We start from the raw sequence: 10,174 nt of genomic DNA on the forward strand, positions 1-10,174 counted from the left end.
GGTTTTACCCAGTTTATTATCTGAAAAGGACACAAACAATTGATCTGTTTTCCGAATTTGCTGAGTCCTATCTAGATAGAAGGGTAATTGCCTGTGAACATCCAACGTATGGAAGGTATATTCCGCTTTGTTTGAAAATTTTGGAAAGAAAACTGGTAGCTCTAAAGATTGTTGGAGACAGAGATTAGAGCAAACTTTGGGGACAAAAGATGGGTTAGGTCTAAGTGATACTCTATCCTTGTGAAAAATCAAGTATGGTGGTTTGATAGATAGGGCTTGAAGTTCCGAAACTCTTCTTGCAGAGGTAATTGCAATTAAGAAGGCAGTTTTCCAAGACAGATATTTCAACTCACATGTAGCAGCTGGTTCAAAGGGGGAAGATGTTAAGGCACGAAGTACCAAATCAAGATCCCACGGAGGCGCAGGATGAAAAACTGGGGGTCTTAAAAGCACAGCACCTTTCATGAAAGTTTTACATAATCTGCTGCTCATCAACGGTGGGTCTATGGATTCGTGAAATTTGGAGATAGCTGCTAGTTGGACTTTAATAGTAGAGACTGAAGATCCTTGATTATTGGCCAAGGTTGGACTAGAGCATCCGTAGCTGCCTCCCCTTGACGCGGGGTCAAGGAAAAGAACCTTTTGCACTTCATGTTTTGTGGTGTTGCAAACAGGTCGCAGTACGGAATCCCCCATCTTTTGAAAATCTGAGCTGCTACTGTTTCGTTCAGAGACCACTCGTGAGGAGAGAGAATAGTCCTGCTCAGTCTGTCTGCCAATACATTGGATTTTCCTGGAATGTGGGTCGCTACCAGGAAGCGGTTGGTAGCCACTGCCCATTCCCACACCCTCATGGCCTCTCTGCAAAGGGGGTAAGATCTGGTCCCTCCTTGTTTGTTTAGATACCAGACCACCGACATGTTGTCTGTGTGGATAGCGATAATGCCTTGAGGGAGAAACTTGTGGAGGGCTTGTAGGGACAGAAGTACAGCCCTCATTTCCAACACATTGATATGGAGAAATGTTTCGTTTGGAAGCTAAGAACCCTGAACTGACCTGCCCAGACAATGCCCCCCCCCACCCCGTCTGGGAGGCATCCGTTGTCAAGGTGGCCACTGGAGGGGGTATAACAAAAGGTCTTCCCTGATTCAGATTGGATGGCAGAAGCCACCAGCGGAGGTCCCGTTTGCACGTTTCTGTAATCAGTATGTGATGATTGAGGGGGAGATCCTGAAAAGACCATTGTGTCGATAACAGCCACTGAAGAATCCTCATGTGCAATCTTGCCAGAGGAACTAGGAGAACCGTGGCAGACACTGAACCTAAAAGTTGCAGGACCATCCTGGCTGGGGCTTTGGATCTTAGAAGCAGGGCTCGGACTTGACCTTGTAATGTTTGTATCCTTTCGATAGGAAGGAAGGTTCGCATTAATTTTGAGTCTATCTCTGCTCCTATGAATCTTATGCGCTGAGAAGGCAGCAAGACAGACTTTGACCAGTTGAATGTAATTCCCAGGGAAGCACCCAGGAGATGGTGGCTTGTAGGTTCTCTAGTAGTAGATGCCTGGTGGTGGCAGTCAGGAGCCAGTCGTCCAGATAGGGAAACACTTGGAATCCGAGACTCCTCAGGTGAGCAGTCACTACTGCTAAACACTTGGTGAACACCCTGGGGGCTGTGGTGAGACCAAAGGGCAGTGCACAAAATTGGAAATGACTGTCTCCCAGGCTGAAGCGCAGATACCTCCTGGACGCCTGATGTATCGGTATGTGATAATAGGCGTCCTTGAGATCTATGGAGCACATCCAAACATCTTTCTCGAACAATGGGAGAATGGATTGTAAAGTGACCATTCGGAATTTGGACTTCATGACGGACTGGTTTAGTTTGCTGAGATCCAAAATGGGTCTCAGGTCCCCTGTCTTTTTTGGCACTAAAAAGAACCTTGAGTAATTTCCGGATCTGATCTGGTCTGTGGGGACCGGTTGGATGACTCCTTTTTCTAGCAGCTTTGAAGCTTCTACGGCTGCAATTTCCCTTTGACTGGGTGGTGGGTCCGGGATTTTTTTGGACGGTGGGGGAGAGTGTCTTTTACCTTGGGTCCAAACAAAGAGGACCCATCAAAGGGAGCGTCGTCAAAGGAAGACTTGAAGGCCTCCGCGAAATGACACAAACGGAGCCAGGCTTGTCTCCGTAGAGCCACGCCTGTGCCTGCCGCTCTGCCCGCCCCTTCGGCCGCATATGAAATGAGCCTCATGGACGAGTTAGAAATCGAGGTAAGGATAGCCAACTGAGAGCTAACCGACTGGGCTAGCTGCTCAGGTAGGTTACCTGAGAGGGAGTCTGAGAGCTCCTTGACCAGATCCCTCTGTAGTCTGGTGAAACGTGCCAAATAATTCAGGGACCTCAGAGTAAAGGCCGCTGAAGTCAGGGTGCGCTTCCTGTACCGGTCCATGCTCCTAGACTCCTTATTAGGAGGATGGACGGACGTTGAAGCCTCTGCCACGTCCTGCTGGGTAGCAGATGCCACCACCATGGCATCTACAGCCACGCCTTTCGTTAAGAACTCCTTCTCGGGTGGGGCAGACAAAAATTTGTTAGGGCGAGAAGGCACTGGTTCCACAGTATCTGGATGTTCCCACGCCCTCCGACAAACCAAATCCAGGAGCTCGTCGAAGGGCGGAGACACCCAGGAGGCGGAGGGCTGAGTCCCGAAGGCCTTGAGGAACACCGACTCATCAGCGGAGAGGGGTTTGGAATTCCAGCCGCCTCGTTGCTGAAGGATCTCTAGAATGTCTGCAAATGAGACATCATCCGAGGACGACTTTGGGGACCCCTCCGCATCATCAAGATCAGTGTCCGATGTAAGAGACTCGTCGGGGGAGTCCACGTGCTTCCTCTTGCACGATCTCTTCCTTGGGGGCTCCTCCGAAGACAACTCCGAAAGACCCTCAGGAGGAGGGAACCCCAGTGGGGGTAACCTCAGGCCCCGGGCTCCGCTGCCTAGAGACAGGGAACCTGCCAAAGACCCAGTCTCCATGCCCAGGGAAGGTGCCAGTAAAGCCGTAGAGATGGCCGAAGAAGACTTGGCCAAGGCACTCCTCATAGCTCTGAAGGCCGGACCCCAGAATCCTGGGAGGGTCCGGTCTCCGAGCCATGATAGCAGACGGAAGTCCCGCGCAAGCACCGAGAGGAGAATTGGAACCGACAGCATTGGTCCCAAACGTCACCCCGGTCCGGCCGAAGAAGTCCGTGCTAAACTCGGACCAAGGCGGGGTTGGAGTAAGGGTCGGAGCCAACCCTAGGATCTCCACTGGCTCCATCAGCACCTGCTCCGACATAGCCGAAGCGGTCGGAGGAGGAATGGCAATGGAATGGGCTATCGGCTCCGAAGCCAAGTGGGTCGGAGCCGAAACAAATTTCTGAAAGACTGGGGACTGGAACAGTCTTTGGAGCACCCTGTCTATGTCCGAATCTGACATCCTTGATGACCTGGAAGAGACCGAATGGGTCCGAGTAGGCCTCTCCAACGGCTCCAAGGGACTAGGGGACCGGCTCCAAATCGACTCGACAATTATCGGCGCCGGAGTGTCCAAACCAATTTCCATCGGTGCCGAAGAGGGCTTCGGCGCCGAGGAGGAAGTGTCTGAGCGGACAACCTTCATCGGCTCCGAGATCAGTGGAGCCGATGAAGGTGACCCGCCTCTCGATGCCCCAGCCGTCGGCTCCGACCCCAGAGGAGTCGAGGCTGGAGGCATCGAGGCAGACTGTTCGCCTCGGCTCCGAAGTCCGTGGAGCCGAAGGAGAAGCCTGCCTATGTCTTTTGGCGGTCGGTTCCGACGGACTGGTCGGAGCCGACGCCCTTTTCTTTTTAGCAGGAGAAGGAGAGGAAGCTAATGCCTCTTCAAAAGAGGGTTTAATAAGGCCTTTTAATATAAGTTTATTTTTCCTCTCTTGGAGGACCCTCGAGGAAAACGCGTGGCACACGCTACAGGACTCCTGCAAATGTTTGGCGCCCAAACAGTACACACAGAGAGAGTGGTCATCTGTGATTGACATCTTGAAACTGCACTTAGTGCACTTTTTAAATCCTGAAGGCCTAGGAGCCTGTGACATAGTGGCAACCAATTTAGTGTAACTTAGCCAAAACCAAACACACTAACAATGACAGAAAAAAAAATTTCTTCTCTTTCTTCTTCTTCTTTTTTTTTTTTTTTTAAAACAAAGGCTGTCTACAATAAACAAGAATAACCAAAGGGGTCCAACAGCCCCTAAATAAAAAGGGACTAAAACAGTAACAGACTGACAGGGGAAGGCCTTTAAATTCAAAGGGAACGTCTGATCACAACAAAACGCATTCACTACACAAAAACTTTACCGAAAATGCTCACTCAAACACAAAAACACAAGATAGCTGTTAAAACAGCTTTTTGTTGAAGATTTAGAAAATTCCTGACAGGAAAGTAAGTGAAAAAAGCACTACTTAGCTCAGCCAGCTCGAGACCACGTCTTAGCTTGTTAGCGGCAAACGAGATCTGGGGGACTGGTAGTGGTGCATCCTGGGATATAGTAAGCTCAGCCAATAAGAGACTTCGCTCTTTGGCATAAGCGTGCCGAGTCGGAGCCGAGGATTGGCTCCGAACCCATCAGTCAGAATGTAGGCGAGATAGGATCACATAACATCCGTCTTTTAGGTTTAGTGTTACCAGAAAACTTGAAAGAAGAAGAAGAGGTAACAGGTTGTAAAGTGACATTTTGAAGTTCAGCACTATCACAATCAGGTTTAGGAACTGGTCTCCAAGCATTTTCTTTCTTTGCCCACCAGGAACATCCTTGAATAAAATCCCTTCCTCAACTGGGAAAGAGGAACTGATACCATCACTCCTTGGGACAGACTGTGATGAAGAAAGATGGAAACAAAATACTCTGATCTGGAGGATGAGGAATGACCCCATGGAAAGGAGGCATTTCTTCTCACTGCCATCTGTAACTTTGACAATGACTTTCAGAATCCATTTGTCTTTAACAATCTGTTGCCAAACAGAAAAATGGAGATTCAGACTTTCTGGAAGAAAAAAGGGGCCAGGATGGGAGGTGGTCACAAGGTCTCTTGAACAGTCATTCAGACTTGTTGGACTGTCCTTGGTTTTGGGTGGTTCAAGACTTGGAACCCCTTGCCATTTATTCTTAAATTTCTGTTTATCTGAATTTTGTTGAAACTGTTTATTCCGTTTTTGCCAAAAATGGAGGAGGGAATCTTTTGGACAATTTGGAAAAGGAGGGCTAAAAAAAACTTAAAAATTCTCCTACAACAGCTTGCTCCTTTCATCACACTTTTTGATCACCTCTGCTGCAGGGTGGCCAGACACTAATCTATATCCAAGGAAGAATTTAAAAATCTCATTTTTAACATCATCTGTGAGGTTCTGAGGATGCAGCAATTCAAACCTCAAAACAGCACCAGTGGCCATAGCCCTGGTAGAAGTATAAACACAGTCATACACACACTGCAAACAATTTGTGACCTCGCAATAAGAAGAAAGTATTTAAAGAAGATTTTTCTTGACAAAAAGAAACTGCAGATTAAACATTCCTCATATGTTCAGAATTTGTCAGAACAAAGTTTAATACCTCAGCCCAACAATTCAAAATTCTGAAAATCAAAGTAACAGAAATATGTACCCCCCCCCCATATCTATCAATAATTTTCCCATATTTACAAGAAAGCGTAGGACTGGAATTAACTAAGTGCTTAGAAGCAGTGGGTTCAACTAAAGCTATAGCTGCTGGGTTAGGTTTGAGAAAGTGTATATAAATATAAAAGACTGAGGAACTTTATACATCTTACACGCCTTTTTACAGGCAGCTGGCTGACCATCAGGAAAATTGCAGGCAGTAACAACACATCATCTAAAGCAGACAGAACAGGAGGAAAGGGTATAGATTCTAGAAAACCCTTCTGTAACAACTCATAGTATTTTCTGAGGAACTGAGAAACCTCGGTGTTCTCCCACTGAAAACACTGGCACATTCAAGCAATAGTCTCAGAGAAAGATACCCCCCCCCCCCCACACACACACACACACACACACACACACAGGGAGAATCAGAAGATGAGCTCTCCTCTCCTCTGAGTCAGAAATCAGAGGGGAAAACATGTATCCGTCCCTGCATATTCCTGTTCAGATTCAGAATCTTGAATCTCTTTAGGAAAAGAGGAATCCCTCTTTCTTTTAATAGAAACTACTTTACAAGAAGTATCAACAGCCTGAATTAAACCCTGAGCCAGACCCCATAAAAGTACAGTTTTGTACCTACCATAAATGTAGATGTCCGATAGGTATGCATCTGCAGTCCTTACATATGGGTTGTCCTGCCTCAGGCAGCCCTTCGGTTGGCCGGATTCCAAAGTCTGAGTCTGGCGTCGGCTGATGTCGCCCCTATCCCGACGTCAGAGCGCCTGGGATATAAAAGCGTCAGCCGACGCCATCTTCCTCTGTTTTTCTTGCCCCAGATGCCACTTGCCCTATAAGTAAGGCTAAATTTGGAGAGATACAAAATTTTCAAACATGCACATCAATAAAAAACAAATACACCATAAAAGATAACCCCGCTAGCTAAAATGAGGCATATGTACCCATAGTATACCACAGAGGGGTAGGAGGGAGGGGAAAACCTGACTGCAGATGCATACCTATCAGACATCTACATTTATGGTAGGTACAAAACTGTACTATGTCCTTCAAGGATGCATCTGCAGTCCTTGCATATGGGTAGAATACCATAGCCAACCTGGGGGAGGTAGGACCTAAGAAAAGGATGGTGTAGCTGATATGCCCTGCAGGACTGCACTAGCAAAGCCTGCTCTGGATCTGGAATATAAGGGCAAGTTGTAATGCTTGGAAAATGTATGCACAGAGCTCCATGTAGCAGCTTCTAAAATGTCCGTTGTAGCCACCCCTCTTAAGAAGGCTGTGGAGGTGGCTGTTGCTCTGGTGGAATGAGGCCTTATGTTAGCTGGCACAGCTTTTCCATGAAAGGAGTAACAGAACCAAATGCAATTTCCTATCCATTTTGAAATTGTCTGTTTGGAAATTGCTTTTCCTTGTACACCAGCAGCATATGCTACAAAGAGTTGGTCAGTTTTCCTGTAAGTCTTAGTTCTGTCCAAGTAGTAGCGCAACTGTCTGTGGATGTCCAAAGTATGCAGAAGTTTCTCTCCCTTATTTTGTGGATTTGGAAAGAAGGTCGGCAGGTGAATAGCTTGGTTCAGTGAAACCCTGGATACCACCTTTGGCATGAATGAAGGATTGGTTCTCAAAGAGACTCTGTCCTGATGAAAAATGAGAAATGACTGTACTGCCATGAGGGCCTGTAACTCAGATACTCTTCTTGCTGAGGTTAAATCTAGAAGGAAGGCAGTCTTCCAAGATAGGAATTGTAGTTCTGAAGATGCTGCTGGCTCAAAGGGAGGAAGAGTTAATTTTTCCAACATGAAGTTAAGGTCCCATGTAGGCACTGGTGGTTTCCTTGGAGGGTTGATGTTTTTTATCCCTCTTAGAAACTGCCCTAGTAGAGGATGAGAGAATACAGGTGGATCAGTGTTGTATTCTGCTGAAATTGCTGAAGCATGAATTTTTATGGATGAATAAGAAAGGCCCTTATGGAGCATTTCAGCCAAGTATTCCAGAATATGTGGAATGCTCATGACTGTAGGATCTTGACCCTTTGTGGTGTTCCAGGTACGAAATCTTCTCTATTTTGCTGAATATGCTTTTCTTGTGGAAGGACGCCGGGCTTCCATGATGATATCCTGTACCCTCTTGGATAGTTTATCCTGGCGACGAGTCAAGGTATTTTCCAGGCTGTCAGCTGTAAGGTTTTGAGGCTGGAGTGCAGAGTCTTGTAATTGTGTTGTGTCAGTAGAAGTGGCCATTGTGGTAGAGGCCAAGGTTTCGTGCGTGACATGCTCCTTAACAGTGGGTACCAGTGTTGTCTTGGCCAGTCCGGAGCTATCAGAATTACTTTTGGTTGCTCTGTCCTGATCTTCAGTAAGACCTTGGTCATTAATGGCAGCGGTGGGAATGCATATACTGTTAGAACATTCCAGCTGAAGGAGAGGGCGTCCACTTTCCATGCTTGAGGATGGTATGTCCTTGTGCAAAATTTCCTCAGGTGATGGTTGTGGTGGGAGGCAAAAATATCTATGTCCGGCCTTCCCCATGATTCTGTTATCTGGAAAAAAATATCTGGGTGCAACATCCATTCGTTTGGATCCATGATGTTTCTGCTCAGGCTGTCCGCCAGTACATTGTCTTTTCCTGGTACGAACTGGGATTGTAGCTCTATATTGAGTTTTAGGGAAAGTTCCCACAGATTCAATGCCAGCCTGCAAAGAGGGTATGAATGGGTACCTCCTTGCTTGTTTATGTACCACATAACTGTGGTATTGTCTGTCTTTATTAACAGGTGACCTTGGTGCAGGAAGTGCTTGAAGGCCTCGATGGAATGCATCACTGCCAGCATTTCCTTTTGGTTGATGTGCAGATGCAAATCTTTTTGTGCCCATTGTCCTTGAATGCATCTGCCCTCCATGTGTGCTCCCCATCCATGGTCTGAGGCGTCCATTGTAACAGTTTGGCTGGCATGTGGCTTGCTGAAAGGCAGGCCCATGTTTGACTGGCTTGCTTTTGCCCACCACTGGAATTCCTTTTGAAGGCATGGAATGAGGGGGATCAAAGTTTCTAGGCTGTGACTGTGCTGAGACCATAGACTCCTTAGGTACCATTGTAGTTTCCTCATATGCAGCCTTGCTTGTGGAATCAGAAGAATGCAAGATGCCATGAAACCCAGGGCCTGCAGGATTTTCCTTGCAGTTAGCTGGGTTTGTGTTGTCAGATTTCTGAAATAATCCGGTAACTGTGCTTGTTTTTCTTCTGTGAGAAAAGCCATTTGGGTGTTTGTATCCAGTTTTGCACCCAGGAAAATTATTCGTTGGGATGGAACAAGTCTTGATTTCTGAATGTTGACTGTGTATCCCAAGGCCTGTAGTAGTCGGATGGCATAGTTTAAGTGTTTTACCAGTGTTTGCTGGCTGTCCGCTTGTATGAGGCAGTCATCCAGGTATGGGTATATTTGAATCCCCTGAAGTCTGCAATGTGCAATTACTGATGCCAGGCATTTTGTGAATACTCTGGGTGCAGTAGATAAGTCAAAGGGTAATGCTGAGAATTGATAATGCTCTGAACCTGCAAGAAATCTGAGGTGTCTTCTGCAACTTTGTCTGATAGGGACATGCAGGTATGCCTCCTTGAGGTCTAGAGTTACCAGCCAGGACCCCTTGCCCAGCATGGGAAGGAGTTGCTGTAAGGTCAGCATTTTGAATTTTGGCACGATGAGGTAAGTATTCAGTGTGGACAAGTCCAGAATAGGCCTCCATTGCTTTTCTTTCCTTGGAAAAAGGAATAGTCTGGAATAAAATCATTGGCCTTGTTCTGTGAAAGGAACCCTTTCTATTGCTTTCATTCGTAGCAGTTTGGAAATTTGTTTGAAAGCCTCTGCCCTTTGGTTTGGTGGCAGGTTTGGCATGCCTTGTCTTTTTGGTAATGTATGAAAATGGAATCTGTATCCCTTGTCTATTATTTGCAGTGTCCATTTGTCCTTTGTAATACTGTGCCAATTTTTTGAGAATAAAGACAGCTTTCCGCTCAAAGGTGCTTCCAATTGAGCCCTGGTTGGCGGGGTCAAAGTCAAGTCATTGAGATGGTCCTTGTGTAGAGGTTGTAGGCCCTGCAGTACCTCTATGGTTAGGAGGCTGCCATTGACGTCCTCTGTAGGAGCCTCGAGCTTGCCCTCTACCTCTGGCACGCCTGTTTCTGCCTCTCTGAGATCTGTCTGTATCCGGAAAGGACCAATTCTTAGAAGGCCAATTTCTGCTGAATCTTGGTGGTTGGACCGGGAGAAAATCTTTGACTGTTTGTACTGATTTAGCCTTTTCCTCAAATTTCTTTAAGACCTCTTGAGCCGTGGAGCCAAATAACTTTTGCTTTTCCAGCGGAGCATCCAGTAGCTTTGCTTTAACATGATCTGGCAGAGTTTGTTCCTTCAGCCAAGCATGTCTACGTATGACTGCACCTGTCATTGCTGACCTACATGAAGCTTCCAATGCATCATAACC

This window comes from Protopterus annectens, chromosome 8.part0 (genome assembly GCF_019279795.1).
Source record: "Protopterus annectens isolate FY-2018-M chromosome 8.part0, PAN1.0, whole genome shotgun sequence".
NCBI lineage: Eukaryota > Metazoa > Chordata > Ceratodontiformes > Protopteridae > Protopterus > Protopterus annectens.